This window comes from Passer domesticus, chromosome 17, assembly GCF_036417665.1.
Source record: "Passer domesticus isolate bPasDom1 chromosome 17, bPasDom1.hap1, whole genome shotgun sequence".
In the NCBI taxonomy this organism is placed as follows: domain Eukaryota; kingdom Metazoa; phylum Chordata; class Aves; order Passeriformes; family Passeridae; genus Passer; species Passer domesticus.
In genome coordinates, this window is record NC_087490.1 from 6,808,808 (window position 1) to 6,821,343 (window position 12,536).

The following is a 12,536-nucleotide window of genomic DNA, read 5'->3' on the forward strand; positions in this document are numbered from 1 at the left end:
TCATCCAGCAGGAATAATTCTGTATAAATAAATAAATAAATCCTGCAAATAAATTTGCAGAATATTGTAGTATGAACGGGGTTAAGCAACATCAACAAAAGCATCCAAACATATGTTTGTAAAGGCAATACAGCTCCAAGACTAAACTGACCACTCAACTGGCTCTGGTCAATAGCACCACAGCATCTCCAATCTTACCAAAATGGTTCCCAGTCCATTTAAAAATAAATAATTTAATTAGCCTTTTTGTTAGAAGCACTGAAATCATACTGTAGTACCTCAGAAAATATACAGTTTTCAGCCAAAAAAACCCCCAAAATTTTCTTATATCTAATTCAATGTCTATATATTAATCACTGCATGTTTAAATGATGACCAGTCTTCTTTCTACAGCTTCCCTTTGATAAAGATTCTTCACTTCAGCACTTTGCTACTAGAGTTTTTCAGGTTTTCATTCCAGAATTTCATGCAGTCTTTTCAAGGCTTGCTGATACTGTGTGTCTACACAGCTTTAATTATACTGTAGCTCTCTTTCCCCAGTAAGGTAAATTTCAACTGCTATATTCTTCCAAATGGAAAAGAAAATAAATTATGGAAATACAGAACACCTTCTCACAACTGCATATATATAACAGCATAAATAATTCAGTTTAATGTTGTAAAATTGAAACAAATATTTTTACAAGGGCAATTTTTAAAATAAATGCTTTAGCCTATGGTTACTTTCACCCAATGCAAAAAAAAAAAAAATCTATTTTTTCCTAAAATTTGTCATTTATAGACCAGAACAGCAGAGAGTACCTTTCTGAAGCAGAGCTCTTGCTCTCTGGGACCTAAGGACTTGTCTACACTGAATAAGCTGAACTCCTGCATCACAGCACTCATTATGCCACACTTCCTTCAGAGATCAGTGTTTGTGTTAATTAAGCATAAAACAGCACAGCAAAATGGCAGCATATTACTTCACACCTACTAAGTGTCCACACTAAGGTTTAATGGGGTATGTGATAGTCTATAAATTCACACTGTGCACTGTAAATTCTCTGTGTAAACAAACACTCCCCAAATATTTCCAAAAGAGTGTCTAGGTGGAATAGTTTTTGTAATAATCTTGTAAATACCGAAAGAGTGAACAAGGCAGAGATGGTTTCTCATGGAAAAAAGCAAAATATTTTGATTACTTCAGCAATTCTATTTGTTTAACGCTATACCTTATAATAATCAGGCCCATGTTTACATATTGACAAAAACTTTTTATATTTCCCTTTGTAGCTTATGTTTTTCTATAGAAATAAAATGCAACTTGAAAGTCAAAGCTAGAACTAACAAGATCATACTTTGCAATCCCTCTTGGAATATGAATAGCAAATTTGCTGCATCTCGAGGCTCTGACACCTTTCCTTCTGCCTTGGAACTTGCCAGACATGAGTGCTACCAGCCTGATTAGTTCACAGGCCGATCTCTAACACCCCAGAACACATGTCCTTGCATACTAAAGCTGCTGCGTGCCATCGATTTTGCAAAGGTCTCCCCACTGAAATCAATAAGGAGCTCTGCTTAAAAATGGATTGCACTTTGTGGTTCCTTTCTGAGTTGTGGATATCCAGGCTTCCAAGTATTCTCAGAGCTGCCTTTAGCAGCAGCTCCACGTTCCCCAGCTCCCCTGACCCCAGTCTGATCCCATCCCACACCAGCACAACCTTGAGCCACTGATGACTCCGAGCAGAAACAAGAGAAAATCCCACAACTATTTCACTGGAATAATGTCCTCCAAGCAAAGGAAAACCCCTCCAACAGCCCGTAGGACTGTTAAATAGCATCAGGCCTTCAATTAACCATGGAGGCTGCAACGTTTTCAACAGAAATGATTTCCTTACTCTAGAGCCTCCCTTGCAAGCAGAGCCACCCAAAATCAATACATCTTTTCTCAGAACAGGGCTATTTCAATGAGAAAGAGAGAAAGATTAAGATCAAAAGCAGCACAGTTCCTAACTCCAGTCTGTCCTTCTTTCCCACATATTCTAAAGCTTGGCTTCATTAATATCCAATCCAATCTGGCTGCAAATAAGCCAAACACATAGAGACACTGTTATAAGCTCATGCAGTTACTTACACAGAACACTTAAGAGATTTCACTTAACAATATACAAGAATTCTCATTTTTCTTGTCTCTCAGGTGTTTAGAGTTTTGGCAAAAAGGCTTCCATTTCAGGAGAAAGGCTACTGCCAGGAATGTGACTGAAACTGGCTCTGTGTGGGGAGCTACAGCAGAGCCCAGCCCTGTATTTAGGACCATTAAATCTCTACAAAATACAGGAACAAGAGTCACTGGGGCCAGCAGCAGCTCCCAAAGCCAGGCCAGTGTGTCACAGGCAAAACAGAGCAACTGAAACATTACAGGGAGGCTGGAAAATCCTGCAGAAGCTCAGAATAACTCTTTCATAAAAGATACTATTGTGCTATCATCAAGCAGATAAATAACAAAAAGGCAAGCACCAAAGCTGAGGTCAGCTCTGCAGCCAGGCAGCCCAACAGCTCCACCCATTCCAAATGCCCCTGGAAGGCATCAGCCAGTGTGTTTAGGCAGCATATTCAGCCTAAGAGCCATTAGGTAGAAAATTGTCTTTTCATTACACATTTTGAGATGAAAAAAATTTAGCTGTGACCCCCATAGAACAGGGAGTGGTTAAGCTCAGCAACAGATGTGTCAAATGACTTATCCCAACCATGAGGAGTTAATTGATGCTATAAATAGCACTCTGCAGACAAAAAAAAAATCCACTTAATTCTAGTATCCAAAGAAGACAGTCTAGCTCTGCTTATCAGTAAAACTATTTTCCTTTAAAGAAGTGGGCTTGGATGTCTTACATGTAGATTAACACAGAGAGATAATTTGATTTCAGGCTATTGAGAGATTTCCTTCCTTTTATGTTTCAGAAGAACAGGGCTGCATGCAGCTAAATGAGATCCATAGATTACAGTAGAAGAAAGGCCAATAAAACTGCACAGCTACATTCCTGGGTAATAACAAATGCTTTTTAATTCTAGGGCTCCAGTCTCAGGGTTTATGAGGGCATTTCCAATTACTATTTTTAAGATTAATGCAAATAAATGCATCAAATAGAAACAGATTCTTTAACCAATCTGAATCAAATATTTAGTATCTCCCAAAGAATTTTATACCAATAAATAAACTGGCACTTGTAGGAAAAAAATTCACAGGTCTGAAGTGTTCAGAGTGAGCCTCTTCCCTGTAGTTTTCACCTGCTTTCAGGAAGAAAACAGAACCAAAACCAAAACCCTTCAGCTATTTTCCAGAATACGAGTCTTGTTTACCTCTCACAACCACACCTAGAGGATTTTGTGGCTAGTCTCTTGCTCGACCAGGGAACTGAAAACATCAGCACAAACAGGAAAGAACATAATGGCAATGTTCATGTATAATTCTTGAAGCTAGTAAATCAAAATAATTTAATTAGCTGCTTACCAACCAATCTTACTGCATTACTCTCCCATATTTCAACCTCTCTCATTAAAAACAATCAGATTTCCACCTTATGTTGCTTGAAACCAGGAACAGTATCAATGAAGAGATTAAAGCAACGCAAAGACAGAAGAAATAGAATAAGGCCCACTAGCTTTAATTCTCTCCAGTAACATCTGTGTCATTCTAAATCCAGGATTTTTTTTCATCAAGCTACATTTGGAAGCCTGAGGCACTGAGTAAATCTACTCTGTTTAGACCAAAACTGTTGATCTGCTTACTACAATGGCATGTGCAGAGCACACCCTTCACTGTTTCGGCATCTGTAAATTTAAAATGCAATCCAAGTTCATTTTACCCTTGTAAGTTTAGGATGCAATTCAAGTTTGTGCTGATTAACGCCACCACAGCTTTTTAGTATTACAAGGCAAACATGCATTTGAGAACTAATAAATAATTTCTGAGCAAAATAAAAGTATTTAACTCATCTGCTGTCTTGAATAATCATTCAGTTCATGCATAAAGACAGGAAAAACAGATACATTTTAATGAAAGTCTTGGAGAAAGTCATCATTCCATATGATGGATTTTAGCATGTAACCTCTCAACAGAACAGTCTTTGTTACACACTGCAAAAGGTGCTGCTCCAGAGGTGGTGCCTGGTTGAGGGGCAGAAGCATTGCCACAACTGCCCGTTGAACTCCCCTGTTTCCAGGTGCAAGGTGTGGCTGAATTTTCAAGGCAGAAACCCTTATCCCTGAGAAGCATTTCCTATTCTATTAGCCATGCATCTGTGGGTTAAACTGACAGCCAAAGTAGCCCTCAGAGAATAAGACTGAGGACAGGCCTGGTTCCTATCCCTGGGTAAATCAAGATGCCATAGTAACCCCATTGATTAGTCCAGACTCGAGCGCTCTTCACTCCTTCAGCTCTTCCCTCGCACGCAACAGCAACGCCGTGCTGTGCTTGCACTGCCAGTGCCACAGCCATACACGAGCAGAACTGCAAGGATCAGCTTCCAAGACTAAGATTGATATCTTTATTACAAGAGCTTTTTATTCCCTGGTTTGTGGCTCTATCAGCATGCAAGCCCTCGGGCTCAGTGGTGTGCAGGCTGCCCTGCAGGCGGTGGGAGCCTGGCATGGTCACCACAGCCTTGGGCTGGCAACACCAACACCATTCCAGACCTGCAGGGATCCCCCTTCCCCACAGCCCCCCTTCCCTGCGTGGGACACCTGCTCTGAATCTGACCTGCTCATACACCTCCAGTTTGACTGGTCAACTACCACATCTCAATCACATCTTCTGCTGAGGGTGACTCTGACCTGAAAATCTGCAGGAATTAGGAAAAATATTGGATTTAGAGGGTCAGTACCAATGGTCTTCTGGAGATGTAATTTTCTTCCTGATAGCTATAGTTAGACTCTGATCTCACTCCTTTCCAAGCCTATCCTACATTTTTATCTTTGACTAAATCTTAATGCTTTTTGTAGTTTATATCCCCCATCAAGAATATTTCCTATTTCCAGGAACAAACTTATCACTACTGCCTAATTACAGTTATTTGGAAGCAGAAATATTTCTTCCAAATCACTGAAGATCTGCTTCAAGAAACAACTTTCTATTCAAACATCCCTTTTTAATAACCATCCTGCTGACAACTGCCGAGAGAGAAAAATAACAATTTTGCTTTAACTTTCTAACCACTTCAAATGTTTACAGCACATTCTCTGTATTATATTAAAATTAAAATCCTGCACTGTATAAACAAGAATACATTTCAGCTATAATAAACACTTTAACTCATTTCATTAAAACTATGAAAGTAACAAAGGTAAGTCCCAAACAATTCAGACAGTAAATACAATGTAAACTCTGCTGAGAATCTTTCCTACAAACAGCTTTGAAACTTGAAATGCGCTATTTATTTTCAATAAAATGTTTTAGTTTGACATATATGTTTAATATAAAAACAATCAAATGAAAATGGAAAAAACTTTATAAAAATCAGTAACATGATATGTGTTATTCAGAGGATTATTTTCTAGGAATGCTTGGCTAAAACTGTAATCCACCTACACTGAGAAAAATAAAGCAGTACACAGAAGGGAGCAATATTTCAGGAAAACAAACAAGAGTACTTTAATATTTAATCCCATTATTCATTTTCAAGTCCCCAGATTTAAAACAGACACACCAAAGTATTGAGGTGAATTCAGAGCAGCTGAAAATGCTTATGGTCATCCTCTAAGAGACCACAAGATTGGCTTTTGATTCCAGATCAAAAGAATAAGGTACAGCTGGCAGGGAGGGCATGGAGAGAGGAAAAGACATGCTGAGAGTCTCAGCCTTACTGCCTGCAGGAAGCAGTCCCACAGCTGAGAGACATCCCCTGCTCTGTCAGAATGAAGCTAAATGAGTATTTCCATGGTCATAGGAAAAGGGAGAGATGCATCAGAGAAGGCACAAAAGAGGAAACTGTCACCCCTGTTTTCCTCAGCTGCACTTGTGTTCTTCCCCTGCCACTGCCTCTGCTCAGGACACAAGGAGTGATGGCAGGGTCCTGTCCTAGCTCCAGTTTTACAGGATATCACAGGGGTATTTCCCTTCTTTCTGCTCCTCAACTGTTATACCACTATGTTAAACAAATTTTAGCTGGCCTTCAAAAGCATGCAAATGAAGGAATTTCTGAGGTGTAAAGACGATTTAATAAAAGCACAGTGATTTAAGAACACACATAATGAAATAGTAACAAGACACTCGAGAGACCCAGATGCAGAAATACAGTACCTTTTATAATCTTTCTTTCTTGTAGTGTCTTTTAAGATGGAAATTCTCCCTTGGTTCAATAATAACTCTGCAAGAGAAACAAAGAAAATAACCACGATTTTTATTCCATCAGGGGGAAATAGGAAGAGGGGATTATTTTTGAATAACTGATAACATTTACATAATACTTTGGAAGTCTTTTATTTGTATCTCTCCTTGGTTCCCCTTCCTGAGTCATGCTGGTTTACAAAAAACCATTAGCTCTGGCATCTATTCCACCACACTGAAATTCCAAGAACGTAAGTGGAGTATTGAAATGAAAATGGAGTATTGAAAGTAAACTCCATTAAAAGATCCTCCTGATTTCTGTCCCAGTGCTACTCACACATGCATAAATCACACATTCCTAAACTCAAAATTTAATCTACTATATATTTAGTTCCCCATTAATTCCTAGATTTAAAAGCAAAAAATGTTTCCCTCATAAGCACATACCCAGAGCATCTTCACTCATCCAGGTCTAAATGCCATCTAGTGGTTCTAAAAACGTCAACTGTGGTTCCACAGATACACCTCATCCTGTCTGACATTTTTTCTTCTAACAGCAGGGAATAAGAGAAATTACAACAGAAAATTCACCACGAAGAACTCAATGTTTTTCAAAATATCATTTTTTTGTTAGAGCTTTATGCAGCATTCCCATCACAGCATTTCTTATCCTAGCAATTTCTCAAAGTTAACCAGCAGGATCCTTGGCTTTCCACTCTCCTACTCTCTTTCTGGGAGCAAGAACATTTCAAGCAGTTGATTCCTGCAGATCAGCCTTGCTGGGTCTCACTCGGGTGAAGTTTACCCAAAAACCAGACATGCCACTGCCCTTCCACCAACACACAGCTCCATCACAAGACCCTTCCTCACTGCTCCTCCTTTGCTTGGATGGCACAAGGTGGCCAAATAAACACCTGAATGGTAAATAAGGAAAAGCACTTCAATCCCACAGACTCACTGTAACCACAGAGGTGCTAAAAGAAAATTCTACATCTCTGATGTAAGAAGAGAACTTATTTGAAGCCTAATTTCTTTTAGCTTTTGTCTCATAAGAATATGACTTATGTCCTCTAAGTAAGCTAATTTTATTTATTTTATTAAGCCAGAAAGAAATAATGCTTTTCATTTAGTGTCACCTGGAACAGACAAAAACTACAGGAAAAAATACTTCCCTTGATTTTTCTTTCCTCCTTTTTCACCTGTACTTTTCATGTTGATTCAGAGTCAAGAAGACAAGCTGCCTAAGACTTGGGGTGTCCCGGGTAAGACCCAGTCCCACTATAGCATTCAGGTACAGCTGTGGGATTGTTGAATCTTTTTTATCATATAACCTGGGAATAAAGTGCATTTGCCTACTTGCCAAGATCCCAAAATATGTATATAAAATATCAGCACTCTTATATACACCCACAGTATTACTGGTGGTCTTCTAGCGATTATCACACCTGTTTAGCCTGAAATTTTGCGTTGATTACAAAAAAAAAAATCCTTGTCTTTTTAAGACAAATCTAGGTGTTTCATTGTACTCTTTGAGCAGGGTGTTTGTCGGACAGTGCCAGTCCCTGATGTGCTGTGTGGGTTTTGGCAAACCCCAGGAGCAGACAATGCTGTGCTCCCAGGGGCGCTGGCAGGAAGCCCAGTGCTGGTTGCTACTGGCAGATGCCAGCTCAGAGTTCAGCCCAAATCCTGGGAAGCCTGCAGCTTGCTGAGGGCTCATGGCCATCCTGCAAAGCCCCTTTTCAGCCCTTGGGTGCTGCCCATTTGATAACGTGACCTGTGGTGCAGGGGGGAAAACCCACCAGCTTGGATGGCATTACATTTAATAAAACTCCTGTGTTTCATTACAAAAATACTGCTTCACTCCAGTGATATACTTTTATTGCTGATTTTAATCAAGTATCTTACAGCTCTCAAATGGGCAAGGTGGAGAAAAACCTGTAATGCCTTTTCAGATTGCTTGTTATCTCTCACTTGTAACTAATTACAACAGTTGCACTGTTAAAGACTGAGTGGTTTTATGTTTACTCGCCAACAAATGACTAAAAAAAAAATCAGACAATTAGTCTCTAGCTATAGTAACTAATTAAGATAAATATTTTCAGAAGAAAGAACTTAACAGAATATCAAGGCACTGACACTGCAAAAATGTCTGGGAAAGTAAAGCATCTATCAGCAAGCATTTCTTGCCTGTCAGCAAGTTCCACAATTGCATCCCCACCATACTTCACTCTTGTCCTACTCCAGTGAACATAATTAGTTATTAAAGCTTTTCTAACATGGTGACAATGTCAGCAGCTTATTGGACTACAGGAAGACTTAGGGACAAACTTTGATTCTGCACCATGGCAAATGTGTGCACTGCCAACAGATGAGCACTTTTACACAAACAGCATGATGGGAAGTACAGTAGCAACGTGTTCTTCCATTCCTTTTTCTTAATGTATTATTTTTTATCATCAGCTACGCCTGGTCTGTGTGATAGTCTTCTCCTCGGATGGAACATGTTCTGGGGTACAGAGCAGATCCCTCACCTCTGCACAGAAACTGGTGATATGAACACTGCCTAGTGTGAGGCAAGCAAGCAGTGTAGTCCAAAATAATTGATGGACAAGCAGACTGCTTTTCAATTCAGCTGCAATACTACTATAAGCACACACTGTAAAATCTTGCCCAGGGTATGAATGGAAAGTCTTTATCTTTGGCTCTCTCTGTCACTCAAACCACCTTCTCTCTGGCACTTCTGGCATTAAAATAAGTAATAAGAAATTTGGATGATGTAATTTATTTGGTAGCAGAAAAATTACCTGCAGACTCATGGCTCCAGCCCTCACTGCACACTTACAACCTCAAAGCAGCCTCAAGGAACAAATGTTTCTGTCACTTAGAGCAGCAGACTGCAGTCAGCACAACTTCATTTGCCAACAGCAACCCCAATGGAAAAGAGACCAGTGGAAAAGAGCTCACTTACTCCCAGATTAATTTGTCTGTCCATGTTTTGTTTTATTGATTGCAAGAAGCTGATACCCTCCAATTGTATGTTTTCCTTGGCAAGCTCTTGTGTCAGATAAATCACCAGAAGTTTGGGCAGAGCTGAATAGAGCTCTACAAAGTGTATTTTGTATCTGCTCTGATTTACTTAACTAAGAGACAAGGAGGTGAAAAGAAAGAATTTTCTTCCTTCACCTCACATCTTCATTTGCTAAACTGCTATTTTATTTCACAAAGACATGTAGGGTATTCTGACTGACAGCACAGTTTTGCTTTTATGTAAGGTATCAGATGGCAAACATGAGATAGCTACATTACACAACTCAGTGTGTGGGTATATGCTTTGTCACAACTTGCATCAAAACATATGAAAGAGTCATAGGAAGTGAGGGTTCTCCTCTTAAAGATGTGATATAAACATAATGAACAGCAGCCACCCTGCACACTCATTACAAAGTTTTCCATCAAAAGAGGTGGACTTCAAGCTGTTTGATATTTTAATACTGACACTCAATTATCTCTAGAAATTTATTTAAAACAGCATTATTTTTGTGTTACTTAGGAGCTCTGAGTTCCCTTAGAAACTCCTACTCATTCTTAATTATAGGGTAAATCAGCATGTTAACATCAAGCGAGCAACCACTAACTAAAGCAGCTGATACAAATGCAGACAAAGTTCAGACAGAAGTAGTGGCAAAATGCCCAGAAAGTTCCAAACCCCCTCTGAACAGCTCAGTCAACATGGAGAGATACACAGACCTTTCAAAAGAGATGCACTGGGTAATAGCAGTTACTGCCAATAAATTTTATATAAATATTACAGAAGTAGTAAAGAGCCCATGCATCAGTACACAGACATGTCACAGATAAGAACTGTGGCTTTTTAAAATGTCAGGGCTGAAAATGTACAACAGCCTATAAAATGCCACTCAAGTCATTACATGCTACCAGTGAAGTAAATAATTTATTACGAAACAATGGCTGAACTAACTCTGCCAAACCAGGTGCACCTATTTCCTCTACTGTGTTGCTGTGTTGCTAAAAACATGAAATATTAAAAGAAAATGTATGAAATACAGAACTACAAAAGCCAATGTACAGCGATTCACTTTGCTGTGCTATGATACAAGCAAAATTAAAGCTAATCCTTTCTTCTGAAGGAAATGTCACAGACTTCTGTGCATTTGGTAAATTAATATTTATAAGAAGCCCAGACAGTTTAGTGTTTTTTAATACAGGACTAAGATTTCCTCCTGAACATCAAAAAGAGAAGTTGCACTCAAACAGCAGTTTCTTGATTGCAACAAACCTAAATGACAGTATTCCCAAGATTTGTTTTCCATCTTGTCATTCCGATTAGCAACTCTGTACAACTGGGACATCTGCAAAATCCACCAAGTAGCCATAAATTATACATTCCTAACTCTTTAAAGTTAACACATAATAATCTTCTTATCAAGAGCCTGCTGACAGCTGCTAGTACTATGTTCCTAATAATTCTCATTACAAACAGACATTTAGGAATGGAAAAACAAAGTATACACAGTCTAGTACCACACTGGTGCAGATACATATATACTAAGTGAGACTTTATCAACAGCATTGTTTCAAGAACTTACACAGCAATAAAACCATAACTGAACACCTTTTACTTAAAAATGTAATTTAAAATTTTACAGCCTAATATGCATAAGAATTCATCACACCCAATTAAATTAAAATGCAGTAGTTTATCACTATTTATGAAATTTTTGAAAGGAATTTTGTAATATTACATGCTAATATGGAGTTTCATTTAATTTAGATGATGAATTATCTAATTTTGTTTTCTACTATACTAAGGGTATCTAAATTGAACTTGATAGCATTCATGGGGTAACCAAAGTCACCTTTTATGTATTACAGAAAGAGGATAAATTTATTCATTTTAAAGAGGATAAATTTATTCATTTAAATGGAAGGCAAAGGTGATCTTCCAAAATTCTATAATGAAATTTATTCTTGGAAAAAGAAGGATAAAAAAAAATAAATCCTGCTTGTAGTAATAATATATTAGTGCCAACAAAGTTCATAACAACTGTGGGAAACTGGTTGCAGATGTTTGTATTCTCCAGGGTAGAAATTCCTCTCTCAAGCAAGCCAGACCCAGTCCCGTAACCACATAAGGTTAAGACAGCAGATTTTCCAAAGCAAGCTGGAATTTTCAGAAGAATCTCTGTTCACAGTTTTAATTCAAAAAGGAAAGCTGCAATTTGCAATCAATATCCTACTGCAGGCACAGAGCACAGCAGAGCCCTGTCCCAGTTCCGCGGGGGTGACAGTGACCGGGCAGCACCTCAGGTGCTCTGTGCTGCTCTGGCAGTCCTGGCGTGCTCACGATGCTGCACTCACTGCCCCTGGCCAACAGCTTCTGCCACGGCAATTGCACTGGCAGGGGCTCAACTCGGAACAACAGCAGCTACCAGACAGTTTGTCAAGCTAGGAAATTTCTTACCAAAAATATGTACTTGAAAAATGTCCAGCTCTTTCTGTGCCCAAACGGAAGAAGAAAATCAGCCTGAGTGAAAGCTTAACTAACAATATTTTGTGAAAAAAATTATAGGGTAGCCTAACTTAAGAACTGTTTTCCTGATAATTTGCATTGCTGGGGATAAATCTGAATACTCTTAATAGTCTAAGCTGACCACCAGAACGACCACATGCAGTCACTGCTAGACCAGCACCTAATCCTCGCATAAGGCCTCCTGCCACAGACAGATTACTATCACATGCTAATAAAGATAAAAGAAAGGAACAAAAAAACACAGGTAAGATTGGAGAAATGACAATTGACAGGGAGAACAATTTCCTGGACGTCAAGAGCTGTGAGTGACAAATCTCCAGAATCTCAGAAGTAATCCTTAACACCTAAGTGATGCCTTCCTCTTGTCTTAGAAAAGACACAATTGAATGAGGCCTCAGTCACATCTCTTACAGTTCTTCACATGAAGCAGGATTTTAATTTTTTTTTTTTAAACAGGTACATAGAAAAGTAGCTTGAAAAAGGGGGAGTCCTGTAGTAAACCTGCAGAATCTACAGCACTCTCTTGGGTAGTAGGAGCTGCACACATCTTCCAGAACACTGGCAAGGTAGATGTGTGTGTATGCAGGTAAACTTAATGAACGTTACCAAAGTAACAAAATACATATAAACAGATAGGAAACCAAATGGTAAGTAGTCAGATCATTTCAGATGGGCTGGCATTCT

At 38.9% G+C, this 12,536-nt stretch overlaps 1 protein-coding gene across 15 annotated transcripts in view; it reads right to left on the minus strand.

The window, feature by feature from the left end:
- Window positions 1-12,536, minus strand: part of ARVCF (ARVCF delta catenin family member) — a 247,318-nt gene that overhangs the window by 157,152 nt on the left and 77,630 nt on the right. For all 15 annotated transcript variants that reach the window (XM_064392940.1, XM_064392945.1, XM_064392943.1 and 12 more), the window contains one exon: window positions 6,275-6,341. The gene's annotated coding sequence lies outside the window, so the exon portion shown is untranslated. The remainder of the gene's footprint in view (window positions 1-6,274; window positions 6,342-12,536) is intronic.